Here is a 14524-nt window from a genome sequence, read left to right on the forward strand (position 1 = left end):
GCAGGCAAACGAGGTTCAGTTCCCCTACTCCATGACCCGGTGGAGCCATATCCTGCTATCTCTTCCTGCCTCATAAGCTACAGGGCCAAGCACAGACCTATCTCATCGCTCTGTGCTTCAAACATGTCTTCTCCCTCCTGTGGCATATGGGGTCAGCCAGGCCTCAGAACAACTATGTTATACTATGGTTTGGAAAACTTAGCAGAGCAGGATTACTAGGAGATCTTGCTGAGGTACAGTGTCATGACTGAGTACCTCTGAAGTAAGAAGAGGTTTTTGTAGATTGTTGATCCAAGCTCTAAACTGGGGATTGAGAGGAAGGCATTGGAAAACCCCGAGTGCCCATCCCCTGCTCATGGATGGCAATGGGAAAGGTATATCCCATGCCTCTGGCCACAGTCAGTTGATAATGGCTATAATAATTAGTGTATATGGAGTCTTTAAGATAACCCCTCCAATCAGCAAGACCTTGAAAGTAAATTACTCTTAGGCATCTGAAACCCAGAGAAGTGACTTACTCAGATCATACAGCGGGTGACAGGTAGAGGTGGGCGGGCCATCTCTGAAACCTATATTTTTCCCTTTATGCACCTCTCAATGACCAGCAACTGATGGCATCTCTCCAGTGCCCCTTAGGATATTCATTTTCCCTCTATCTGAACCCAGATGATACTCGGGGGAGACCAGGGACTTGCTAGTCACTCCTCACTAGGTGATCTCCTCAACCCTAGGATCCTGCCTGCGGACCCTAATTCTGGGTACCTTTGCAAGACCCACAAGCTTTAAGCTGCTGAAACTACAGACATGTCCCTGGAACTGAAATTCCAGGCATTTATGAGCCTCCTGACATGGGCGCTAGGAAATTCCAGGCCACCCAAAGAGATTTCTGACTATGTCTTCATTTCCATCTTGAGGAATCTAAAATAAAGAACCTAGCTAGGGACAAACAGCCCAGAGACAGGGCAGACAGAGAACTCAGGTAGATGGAATTTAGAGTAGGGCTGGAATCCCTTAGAGAAGGTGTTTGGTTCTGGACTGTTGGCACTAGTGGCAGCGAAGAAGAGGCCTGCTATTTGATGCTGAGTTGTCAAAGCAGGCCTCTAGTAGGGAGCTCTAGCTCATGTTGAGACCACAGGCCAGCAAGGGATGTTGCAGACAGAGGGATCCTTCACACAGAGATCAAGTTCCTGCTCTCAGAGAAGGTGTGATGTGCTGAAAAGCTGCGAAGTAGACCTAGGAACTCAGTGTACATAAGGCCTGCAGTCCACAGAATAGCCTGAGGTTCAATTCTTAGTGCAATAGGAAGACTAAGAAGGCTTAAGATGAAACGTCATATCTGATACACAAAAATATCTCTCTGGTTGCCCTGTGGAGAAAGGTTCTTAAGAGCAACAGCGAAAAGTAAAGGATCAGTTATCAGTGGATAGGGTTCCTATACAACATAGAATGATACCCAAGGGCTTGTCTAGTAGGACAGGGAGAGGGGACAGTTTATCAATTGCGCCAGTCCAAACTTTACAACCTGGTCAGACAACAGGCTTGCAGAATAGGGCTTATGGCAGAATGCATGCCAGTGTAACGAATTGCAGAATGCACAGCTAATTGCAGAGTGGGCTGCCATGCAGGCTTCATGCCTCCTTTAAACGTTCACACCAAGACTTGCTATGTTCTCACCTTCGCCAGAAGTGCTGAGTGTCAATTCCAAGAAGAAATAGGAGAAACAAAAGTGGCCTTTTGAAAGTAGGGGTTGAGGGAGATAACGATGAGCTGTTTTTCTTCTTGTTAAAAAAAAAAAGAAAAAAGTGGTTTTCAAATGCCAGGTCTATGGATGGGTACCAGTACCAAGAGCCCACATTTGCAGGTGCCAGTGGGCCAGATCCAGTTATCCCAAGCATGAGGTGCATCTATTCATCCATCCACACAGGGACAGACCCCTGATGCCCCCACCATCTCACTATCACAGATGGATAGACAAGGAAGCCAGGGATGCACAAGTAATTAGCCCAGGGTCACACAGCTGGCTAGCGTTAGAACGGTGGCACAAAGGGCAGGCTGAATATAGTGTGGCCATCATCCAAGTATTCCTACCTCAAGAAACTGCGCAAAATAAAAAGTCAGCTCTGGTTGAGGAGACCTTGTACTGCGATGTAGTCCTAGCACGATTTCCAGCATGGCATGCTATGCCATGTAAACTGTGTTATGCATCACAGAAGAGGAGCACACAGGGAACTATGGTATCCACTGCCACTGGAATGCAGCGAGGAAACACAACCACATAGAAATCATGCTCTGAGCCAATGGAGTGTGCCAAGGCTGTGCGGGTACATGTGATCGTTAACAAACTATAATTTCAAACAGATTTTTATTTAATTTTGGAGTCTACTGAAGAGCACCAAAATTCAACACAATTACCCAAATCTCATTTTTTTAAAATAAGAGAAAGAACACTTCAGAAGGTAGCATTTGTAAAACTTTACCTGTTACTGGCCCTGTAACATAGTGTGTGAGTCAGCCCAGTTAAGTAGCAGAAGGTGGGGCCTCTGAGACCTCATTCCCATTAGCAGGCCAAGGTCAGTACCTATCTCAAGCTGTGGATTCAAATAGGCTAAGTAGGATGTCAACTCCCTTGAAATCCCTGCTTCCCAAAGCGCTAGCTATGCGACCTTGGCAGTATCTCTTAACTTTTCTGTGCTTCAGCATCTTCATTGGTAACCCAAGGTAAGATTACTTACCAGGCATCCTTCTTGTGCATGCTGGGGAGAGGGGGGAAGCCCCGAGTCAGGGTGTGTCTAGGTCATACACTCGGGAATTGAAGTGGAGCTGTTACTGTTGCTATTACTATGTATTGGTAGATGGAAACTCAGTAAGGCCAAATGTAGGATACTGAGAAACCAAGTTTAAACCGACCAGGAAGCTTCCTCCCTGCAGACTAGCTTTCATAGGGCTAGAAAGTTCTATGCAGCCTGTTGGGGGAGAAAAGTTATCAGCAGTCTTACCCAACATTGGATCTTATATGAGTCAATCACAGCATGCCAGGTCAACTGCGCAATAGTGGCATGTCTGTTTGGAGGTAACCAACCGCTTTGTATTTGGATTTAAGACCTGTTCCACAGGAGGAAATTTCATACCTGTAAATCTGGCCAAAAGGTCACTGCAAGGAGGACACAAATCATAGGGTGGGGCCTGCTATTAAGTGGTCACGTTGTGAAATTGCCTTCTAAATATTTATGTTTATACTCAAAGTTTTGGTCACAGAAGTTTCTTTTTTGCAGTGAGTGGCAGTCAGTGCAGAGGCTCAGACAGATCAAAGTGCTGAGAATAATTGACTGTCAGTGCTCAGCACTAAATGGATCATCTTTATCAATACACTTGCCAAGGCTCAGGGAACAAAGCAAAGGAGGAGACAGAAAGAACATAAGAGCCAAGGCTGTAAATTGCTGTCTTCTGGATGTAAGATGGCTATTGCACTCATACACTCATGCCAAGAAGACGAGATAGGGCAGTCAAAATCCCAGCATAAATGGGGGAAGAGCAACTGACAGTTGATGGTTGCCGAGAATCAGGATTCTGTGGGAGTGGGCTCACTGCTACATTGCCCATGCTCCTGTCAATGGCCCTACATTTGTGCAAACATGGGCAGGATTAACTTGACATTTTAGGTTATTTTAGAAGAATGAAGAGGAGGAGGAGGAGTAGAAGAAGGACAAGGAGGAGGAAGAGAAATGACCGGCATGTACAGGAAGTTGGAATGGACTCACATTGGGAAGAGGATACAGGTAGAGTTGAAGGAAGAAAAATGAGGGATAGATGTGATCATAATTCTTTGTATACATGCATAAAATTTTCAAAGAATAAACTAAACTGTGGACTATAAAAAATTAAGATCAATTAGGGAGCACAAAAGGCTTACTGTGAAAGCAATAAGTACTTTGATAAATATTTTGTATAAAATATGTTATTTGTAGGTAAACAGTGAAGAGAAATGACTTGCTAGAGAAATGTGAAGGAGTCTTCCAGCTAGAAGGTCATGCTGACTACAGGGATGATCTCTAGACCACACAAGTTTCTCTAGTTATTAGCTGTTGGATCCTAGGCAAGAGTCTTAACATTTCTGGGCCTCAGTTCTCTCACCTGTAAGTTTCCCAATTGTATTGAATGAGACAGTATACACACCTCCTTAGAATGCTTACCTCAAAAACACAAAACAAAACAAAAAGCAGTTAAAGTGGAGCTAATTGAGAAGAGGAAAGAGGTCAGCAGCCGAAGGAGGAGACAAGAGAGGGTACTGGGGGAATATAACCAAAATGCGTTACGTCCATGAATGGAAATGCCATAATGAAACCCATTAGTGTGTATAATTAATAGATAAGGATAAAACCATTAAAGAAATGCCTGCTTCTGTAAGAGTTAGCTATTGTACTTATGCTATTCTTGGTGCTTATTATTATTACTTTGCTCTTTTCCCTGCATGTGAATTTAAGAGGAAATCAAGAATCTATTGAAAATATGTCAGTTGTGGGCTCTGGATTCCAAAGAAGAAAGAGAAGAAAGAGACATTACCACCCTAATTTTAACACAATGCTGGGGTCATCCATAGATGCTGAAGATCTATAGGCAGGCTGTTTAATGACTTGCCAAAAGAAAAAAAAAATGAAAGAGGAACCATGATTTGATTTCTTGAAAGTTCCAGAAAATGAAAGACAAAGTATGGCGAAAGAGCTATCCCATCCCTTCTGGCAATTAGCACAGTAAGAGCCAGGGTACAGAGAGCTGGCGGATCCACCAGCTCCTTTGATGGAACAGAAAAGGATAATATATATTTTCACCTTCAGAAAGGTTAGGTAATTATAAATGTATTCTCCTTACTCATAATATTTTAAGCAAGTAATTGTTGCCCATGGGAAAATGTTTAATTATTTCTGACGAACAACTGTGGCCTAGAAACACTAGAACAGGACGGGCTCAGCGTAGAAACCTGGGCCCGGTTCTTAATTGTGTGGCGATCTTGCCTTTTCATTGTGTGTGAGTAGAGCCTGCTATTGATTTTTCTCTCAATTGATTTCACAATTTTTTTTTCTTAGTTTAGCAACAGACGGTCCCTCCAATTAGCTATCATGTTCTGGACTCAGCAGATTAGGGGTTGCCCCGAGCCTTGGTGACAGAAACCCCATCCCTTTCAAGGTTGGGTGACCAGCCTAAGCCCTTCTCTGGATACTTCAGCCTCCTTCTAACTGGATCTCTGTACAGAGCAATAGCAGCGGCAGCCTCCTCTACAGGTGAGGATAATCGTGCCTTTGTAGGAAATGGGGCTCGGACACTAGGAAGTGGGGGGTTGACAGTGCAATCGCTCCATGTTACAGGTGGGAAAGCAGAGGCCCAGCTGGCAAGATGGCTTGGCAAGAAATAACAACAAAAGCGCATTTCAGTCTAGGGTCATCTGTCTCCACATCCAGTTCCTCTGAGAAAGAGCAGAGGCAGAATGGACTGTAAGGAACAGAGTCCCCACACACCAACCCTGACACCCCTGAATTATAACCTGGCAACAGGCCCTGCGGGAAGCAAGGTTTTCAAGAGAAAATAGCAGAGGGGCCTGAAGACAGAATTCAACATGGCACGGCCTTGTCCCTGGATCAGGGAGACCTGGCGTCCAGTCTCCTTCAACAGTGCAATGATTACTGACCACTACTTCATAGTCCCACACTATATAGCCAGGAAAAAATTCCAAAAGTAAGGTTTTTTGTTTGGTTGGTTGGTTGGTTTTTTTTTTTGTATTTTTCAGGACTGAATCTGAATGGGGACTTTGATCTCTCTCATTTTTCAGTTTACTGACTTCAACGACTGGAACGTTCCCCTATTTTGGGGATGGAATGAATTTAAGACAGGGTAGAAAGACAAAGAACCTTATAGGACACGGGAAAGGGAAAGAGCCCTTCACCCAGAACCCACATGATGTCTCTGATCAGCAGAGGAGCAAAAGTTCCTGCACCTGCTCCAGGCCTTTCTCCCACCCAGCTGTAAAACGTCAGTTTTTGAGAATTTTTTCACCAGGAACCACATTTACAAGACAAGGGCAAGCACTGAACCCTGCATGTGCTCCTCTGAGTCCCAGGTTGACCTTACCAGGTTATAATTCCAATCCAGGAACCTCCAGAGTCACCTTAGGTTCTCACTCATCAAACGAGGGAGAAAAAAGAAAAAAAAATGTTTCTTAGAAACCCTTTGAGATGTAACGTGAGAGTCACTAGAATGGTATATATGGCTAATATTAAGACAATCCACGGTTTAATTTCTTAAGTAGCTGGTGCCCACACTTGGGTGTGTCCTTCTGAGAGCCCTCTCTCTTCACCTGTATGCTCAAAACCTGTAATAAAATATATTTAATGAAATCCTAGCTCTGGTTCATATTGGTTAGTTGTGAAATTCTCTTCTACATCAAAGCCACAAACAGAATCCTGGTTTAGCCTGAGCTGATGTCCCTAAAAGCTTAGGGGAGTGCCTCAGGCTGCTGATGGTGACAGTGGAGCTATGTCTGTCTCCTCATTGCTCATAATGCCTAGGATGTAGAACCAGTTGATCCTTGATGATTAACATCTCTCTTCCCCCACCACTTCCCACTTCTCTCTCTCTCTCTCTCTCTCTCTCTCTCTCTCTCTCTCTCTCTCTCTCTCTCCTCTCTCTCTCCCTCTCTCTCCCTCTCTCTCCCTCTCTCCCCTCTCTCTCTCTCCTCCTCTCCTCTCTCTCGTCTCCCTCCTCTCCTCTCTCCTCTCTCTCTCCTCTCTCTCATCTCTCTCTGCTCTCTCTTCTCTCTCTCTGCTTTAATGAGATAGGAATTTAATCTTTGCACAAGTGTTCCTTGCCACTTAGGGATAAGATAGCATTGTGATGGGTACAGGGAATATAGATATGTTTACTCCAGAGCCTAGGAATAAGGATACAGCCTAAAAAAACAAACAACAGACAGACAGACAAAACAAAAACAACGACTGGACAACAGCTGCTTAGTGGGCTCATTCATCATGTCACCAAGACATGTGTTCTTTCACACGTGCAAATTACGACGGCTTCTTAAGCAGCTCTCCCTGCTTCTGGGAGATATTAAAACACCAGCAGTTTCCTGCGAATGTGTGAATCTTCTGCCTGCCTTTCCTTTGTGAAGTCTTAAATAGAGAATATGTGATTTCTAAAATTCTCATGAAATAGGAGTAGTTTCCCAATTTCATCAATGTGTGAAGTTCGTGTCCTAAACCAAGAGCATGGAAATTGCTTTGGATTCTGGTGGGGGTGGGGGTGGGGAAGGAATGAAGTGTGTGATGTCATTCCATTGTTCAATTTTAGAGGCCTTGGAAAACTCCCTTATCGCATACCATTCTGGGATTCTGTCGCTAAAGAACGCAAAGAACTATAGCATTTGTTGTAGACTGGTACAGAATCAGTGTCTGACCAGATAATGGCCAAAGCAATGGGAGACATCCCAGGTGTTATAAGGTCCATCCCACCTTCCTACCTCAGCCATCACAGGGGACACTTCACTGCCACAAGTGAAGGGTCTTGAACCTCACAGAACCTCTGAAAAGCCCTGAGCCTCTGACTTACATAAAGCTACTTGAGGGATGAGGATCAGAGGACCACAAAGAAGAGAGGGACAGAACTTGGGGCTCAATGATGTCTTCATTCCTCTTTATTTTGTTTTTTACTTCATTTTGTTGTTATTTGTGTTTCTTGAGGCAGGGCCTAATCTTTGTATGCCAGGCTTGGGTTTATGTAGTCCAGGTTGGCCTCATACACCTGGCATTCCTTCTTTCTCAGCCTCCTGAGCTCTGGAATTACAGGGGCGAGCCACCACACTTAGTCCTATGTCCCCTATATTTTAACCCTTGCATGAGACAAAGCATTTGCTTCATGAACCTGCCCTCTAAACTAGAGGAGTGTTTGCTCTGAATGCTTCAAGCCTTGCCCTAAGCGTTTCTCTTCACTACTGCACAGGAAACTCAGTCCTAGGTGAAACAAATGAACCCCCCCCTTCCCTGGTCCTACTGCCTGATGTGCTAGCTATTGGTTTATCAGCTTGGAAAAGCCCTCTTCCAAGGGTATTGGAAAAGGACCAGGGAGTAATGCCACCAGTACAGCAAGGCACACTCTCATGGCAGAGTCGTTATTGCAGACACTGGCTATGTGGGACAGACAACCTCCCGTGGAGATGTAAGCATGGCTAGGAGAAACAGACACATTGTGGGGATGCCTGATGGATCCAGGAGTAAGATCAGCACCCTGCTGTCTATGTATAGGAAGAAGGTGGAAACTATCTCTCCAATTTGGGAAAACCCTAAGCCTTGTTATTGGATTGTCAGCCTCCTGAGAATGAAGAAATTTGTTCCAGGATGCTGGGCAGTTCATAGGGAGCTGGTGGCCCTAATAGCTAAACTCCTTTGGCTTAGTGAACCTGCAGGGGTTGTTCAAAGGACACGAGATCACCTTTGCTCCATGGGTAAGGAAAACTCAACCCTTCTTTCTCAAGTTTCCAGACCTTTGCCCACCTGTGTAGGTGGAGGCTACTTGTTTGTTTCCTGGTCGCCCAGACCTGAAATAACCACACAGAAACTGTATTATTACAACACTGCTTGGCCTATTAGCTCACGCTTCTTATTGGCTAGCTCTTATATCTTAAATTAACCCATTCCTATTATTTTATATTTTACCATGAGGCTCGTAGTTTGCCGGCAAGATTCCAGGGCATCTGTCTCCTGAGGTGGCTACTACAAGGCTTCTCATTGACTCTGCCTACTCTCTCCTCCCCTATCTTCTTGGAACTCCTGCCTTGCCCTACTCTGCACTGCAATAGGCCCAAAGCAGCTTCTTTATTAACCAGTGGTATTCACAGCATACAGAGGGGAATCCCACATCACATCTGGCCAACCAGTTTCAATCTGTAGATGTCTGGGGAGGGGCACGAGTGTCACTGTTTGGTGGGTTTCCTTGATGACACTGTTTTCAGCCAGAGGCCCTTCCTGATGTCCCAAGTCAGTCTTGTTCTATGTTTTTAATAGCAGCCAGTCCTCATCAGAGTACTGTTTCCCCGTTTTTATTCAAACTTAAAACTAATGTGTGCACATCTGTATATGTGCATACATGTGTGCAGATGCCAGAGGTTGATATCAGGCTTCTTCCTCTATTGCTCTTTACTTATTTTTTTCCCTTGGGAGTGGGCAGTGAATGTGGTGCTTACAGCTTGAGCTGGGCTAGCTGACCAGCAAGCCCCTGAGATCCAGCCCCTCCCCAGCTCCAGGGTTACAGATGTGTACAGCTACAAAGCTTCTTAGCTGTGTCTTGAGTATCTGAACTCAGGGCCTCACTCTTTCACAGCATATATGTGTGTGGTACCCACCGAGCATCTCCCCAGCTCTTCTCAGAGCATTTACTCCTGCTTTGTTGATGGCCTCTCCGCAAAATGACCAGTTCTAGGGAGGAAGAAACTAGGTTTTCCAGTCCACTGCAATAATATGGGCTTCAAAATGCTTCTTAACGAAACGATTTTTTTTCCTCTTGAATTAAAACAATCTATGGCTCAAAAGCACAGGATGTACCTTCCCATCTATTAACTCTCCCACATCACGCCTTTATTGCTCACACAGAGAACTATTATTCAAATTGTTACGAGTCAGGAAGTAAAGGGTCTGAAGAGAAAGGTTAATTTGTCTGTGAGCCAGGCTAGGAGTTGGATGTCAAGTCTGTCCAGCACCCTTGCTTACATGACCTTCTTCCTCGCTCTTTCTATTCACCTAAGCCTTCCAGAGAAACTTCAGCGGTGCCTTCCCTCCCCCACACCTGCTGTGGGATCCCAATTAATAACGGCAAAAAGCATTTGCTATTGTTCTAAGGAGCTGGAAAATCAATGTGTTCATTAGCACACCCTCCCTGCCTGCAATCAGCTAGGAAGATAAGGTGCTGGGGCCCATTCTCTGTGTTTCTCTTCAGCCATCTGTGACTAAAAATGTTCTTTGCTGTTCACTCCTCTCAAGTCCTCATAACTATAATCCATCCTCCTCCACCTCCCTTCCCCACCGCAATAACAGCGCTCATCATTGCCAATAAAATTCCAGCACTGCCCCACCTCCCAAAGCCCCCTGACCCTCCCTAGACCCTCCTAGGAGGCAGGAGTTTAGACTTTATGCTTCTAGCGTGGACTTGTGGCTTGTGAGTGCAGACTCTCCACGAAGGAAACAGATGCAGGCTTCCCCCAGAGGACCTCGTCCGCAAAGATCAACGCCCCGCCCCTTTCCTGTGGTGTAAGCACTGGGTCCAATGTAGTTGAAACCCCCAGGGATGTGAGCTTGGGAATGCACTGTGTCCTCTGAACGCACTAAAAATCAGCCAGCTCAAATAGCAAAACATCCTTTTGATTCCGTAGGAAAGGAAATCTACAGAAAGCCTGCAATCACAGCTCAAAGAACACCTGAACGCTCCTCGCTTAGACTTGCCAGCTGTTAACAGTGGCTGCGTTCATCTTATCCTTTCTTCTCTAAACCTGCCCCCTCCTGAATCCACTTGATACAGATGGCAGTCCCCTTATTCCTCACCCTTAAATTCTTTAGCGTGTCAGTTCTAAGAAAAAGACCATTTTCCTAGCTAGCTGCAATGCCATGATCCCATCAGTACACTCGAGAACTATTATCCAGCTCAGAGTCCACATTCAGATGTCCCTAACTGTCCCCATAACGTGATGTGTACGTCCCTTTTACAGATAGGATTCAATCAAGGAAGGAATTGAGTTTGGCCGTCATGTTTTGTTATCCTGTACTCTGAAACCTGGTTCTCAGGCTTATCACCACCATATTGTCAGTTTTGAATTGTGTATTCCAGTTGTTTTGTAGAATGACCCTCAATTTGAGCTGTGTGATTCTATTTGGCCCTGTCATCAGGAATATTATATTACCACTTGATGTCGGCCAGGTTGCTACGCTGTAAGGTTGCCTTCCTTGTCCGGCCAATTAGAAATCAGCATTATTTGAGACTATATCTGAGACCATGTGACTATTCTCTCCCCAACTTCTCAAAGTGCTGTAAGCATCCTCTGATAATTCTTGTCTGAACAATTAGTATAATGACGGTTGCAAACTGTAGTGTTCTGGCTCTGGCATCCCTTGTCCACTGGGGGTTGCTCCTGTCAGCAGAGAGTTCCCCTCTGCCCACAGTTTCCAGTGTTGCTCCAAGCATGCAGATTCTTAGATCCCTTTCTGTACTGTTGGTCAGTGTGTTACCTTCTCTCTACCATTAAGTTTTCTGTTGCTCCAATTAAGTATCCTAAAATAAGCATGAACCCCTGGGCTCCTCTCTACCCTCTGTCATCAGGGCCTTATTTCTGATCCTTGCTGTGCCCCTAATACTTTCCTTGTCTGAGAAGTCACCAGGAGGGGTCAGCAACCACAACTGTACATTTCTAATTTTTCTCCCCTGCAGATGATGAGATCCCTGAGGGGTGGTAGCTCCCTCTTTTTCATCTCCCCAGTTCCTAGCAGGTAGTGGGTGCTCAGTCAGTAACTACTATGGAGGAGTTGTTTCAACTAGGCATAAAGCAGCAGCTCAAAATGTCAGAAAAGCTTAATTAAAAGACAAGTTTGGAAAACTTTCCTTTACCGACTGCTCAGGGCTATGCTAAGCCTCTAACTCCATACCTCCAAGCGCTATGTCTGCTCAGACTTTTACAGAACCTGGCTCCAACTGCACCCATGTTCTGGGGTTCTCTCACTTACAGGTGAACTTACATACCAGTGAACGTATCTTCCTGTGTCCTGTATTCTCTAACTATGCTAGGGAGTTCTGGTTCCCTGGATACACTATCCCAGGGCTTCTCAAGGAACCTCCTGGGAACCTTCTTAAAATTCCGCAGCTGGGAGATGGCTCTCTGTGCGAGCATGGGGAGCTGAGTTTGGATCTCCAGTTTCCACAGAGAACCCATGCATGGCGGTGCATACCTGAACCCTCAACACTGGAAGGTGGAGACAGAAGAATCTGGGGGACTTGCTGAGTCACCAAGGTGAGGCTGGCTCTCTGGGTCTGAGAATGATGCCACACTTGTGATAGCAAGGCACTGTAGTGCTCCTATCCATGTGAATTTGCTATTGCTGTGTTATTTTAGTGCCTCAAATCTTTGACTTTCCTTCAGTATAAAGAAAGGTTATTATCCCCCATAGTTCCTCTGGAAGGATGTCTCCTCTCATTAACAACTGGCTTATGAGCACCCACTGTGTGTGTTCCTATCTTAGGTCCTAGAAACCATAACTTTACAAGGTGAGATCATACCTGTCACATACTCTTGTGGAGGCAGACTATAAATTAAGCAGATAAACCAAAAAGGAGGTAACTGGAAAGCCTGGTCAATGTCGTGGAAAATGAGGAGGAGTGACCAGCTCAGAGGTGTTCCTTATGATCCGTGATCAGGGAGAGTCTATGAAAAAAGAGATAATTGAACAGCGGTCTAATAAAAAGCAGGGAGGAGGGAGACAGGCAGCCTGTGAACAGCCGGAGGGAGGCAGAGCTTCCCAGGCAGAGGGCAGAACTAGGGCCAAGCCCCAAAGGAAGCAAAAAGTGTAGAATGTTGTTGCCCCTCAGATAGTGAGCGATGGCAAAGAGCTCAGACAAGAGGCAAGGCTGAGGTCAGGGTCTGGCCTTGTGATGTGTAACAATTCCATTGTAACTGAAATGGAGAAATCACTGAAGAGTTTTGAGTAGAAGAATGATTGCGTTTAATTTATGTTTTAAAATGATCGTTCTGGCTGCAACATGAAAAATGTATAGTAATAAGAGCTAATGATAATAGCGAACATTTATTGATTGTACTTATTATGTGCCCGGCATTGCTGAGTGCCTTCCTATATTAGCTCATTTAATGCTCACAATAACTGCACAAGCTAGGTACTACTATTGCTCTCCTGTCACAGATGAAGAAATAGAGACAAAGAAGCATGAAGGAGAGGAGCATATGACTGTGAGGTTTAAAAGGGTCTGCTGTGCAGATGGGAGGCCCTGAGTTCGAATGCCCAGAATTCCCTCAATGGCCAGGCATGGGAGCAAGCATCTGTAATCCCAGTACTCCAATGGGGAAATGGGAGGTAGAGACCAGATGTCCCCAGAAGTTCCCAGGCCAGTTAATCAAGCATATGTATTTAAAAAACAAACAAACAAAAAAAAAAACAAATTCTATCTCAAACAACGTAGAAGATGACTGTCATCAGAGATTGTCTTCTGACACCCATAAACAAAAGGCTGATGAGTGTAGCCTTGGAACCCACTGTAAGCAGCTGCTCCAAGGCCAGGCAGAAGCTCAGCAAGCTTTGCTCCCAGGATTACAGTCTGGCCAGCCCAGAGGTTGAAAACTAAGCCCGCTCTTAGAGCGACTATATCGAGAGGCAGTGGAATCTACCTGAAGAAGGGAAGAAGGTGGGCCTCACTATGGTAGGACTCTGGCTTCCTCTTCTCCACACAGAGGCCTGAGTAGGAGGCTGGCCAAACCCCTTCTTGATCTACAATTCTGAGCTTCTCTTGGTGCTCAGTAATTATTTGTTGAATGAATAAATGAATAGTTGTATGTGTACTGACAGTACACAAATAAAAGTAAGATTATAATATGTCTATAGGTGTATTTGCTAAGCAAATGGATATTAGGCAAAGCAATTACTCTACCTTCAAGGAAATAGAAGGTTAAAATGCCAATATCAGTATATACATCAATAATGCTAGTTTACAGTTACATTCTAAGTAAATAAAGCAAAGTACAACTTTTCTATATTACTGGCTATTCTGAGCCCATATTCTGGGGCTTTGAGATACATGGTGGGATTTTCCGTGAAGACCTAAGCAGGGCTAAGCATGTGGCTGCCACACTGAGCATATATAGAGAGGCTATACTCATTATAGGAATATGGTCAGCACAATTGGTTCACCTCTTCTTCACATGCCATAAAAGGTAAGAAAAACTGGTGGAAAAAGGACCATGGGGCTAACCAGAGCCCGTTAGAAGCTGCTCCACAGTCAACTGAAATAGCACTGAGATTTTACCATCACACAAAGTGCCAGCTCCTCATGTGCCATCTGCTTTAACCTAGTTCATAGTAACTCAGGACCATGCACTTAGGAAGAGTGAGTCTGGACCAATGATTATTTTGCACTGCACACCACGATGCAATGCACAGCCTTCTAGGCAGCAGTGGGTAATTGTCACCCCTTGAGATGACCATGGAGCTGGAAAGCCTCCAGCAGGGGCTAGCCTAGAGGGCATGATGCGTTTCTTGAGTTTGAGATGGTGCTGAGGTAATCAAGCCCGATGCACTGTTATATACAAGTGCAGTACTCTGAGGGGCAGTATGTAACATTTTATAATCACGAGATGCATGATACTGGTATATGTATTTCTGAAGCCCTACTTACTGTCATTACAGTGCCTGCCTTCTACTCACAAACACCAAGTAGACGATAAAAGAACCCTGCTTATTCAGCAGACACCCACTTCACCCTCCTGTGATGCCATTGC

Source organism: Arvicola amphibius, chromosome 6 (genome assembly GCF_903992535.2).
Source record: "Arvicola amphibius chromosome 6, mArvAmp1.2, whole genome shotgun sequence".
Classification (NCBI taxonomy): Eukaryota; Metazoa; Chordata; class Mammalia; order Rodentia; family Cricetidae; genus Arvicola; species Arvicola amphibius.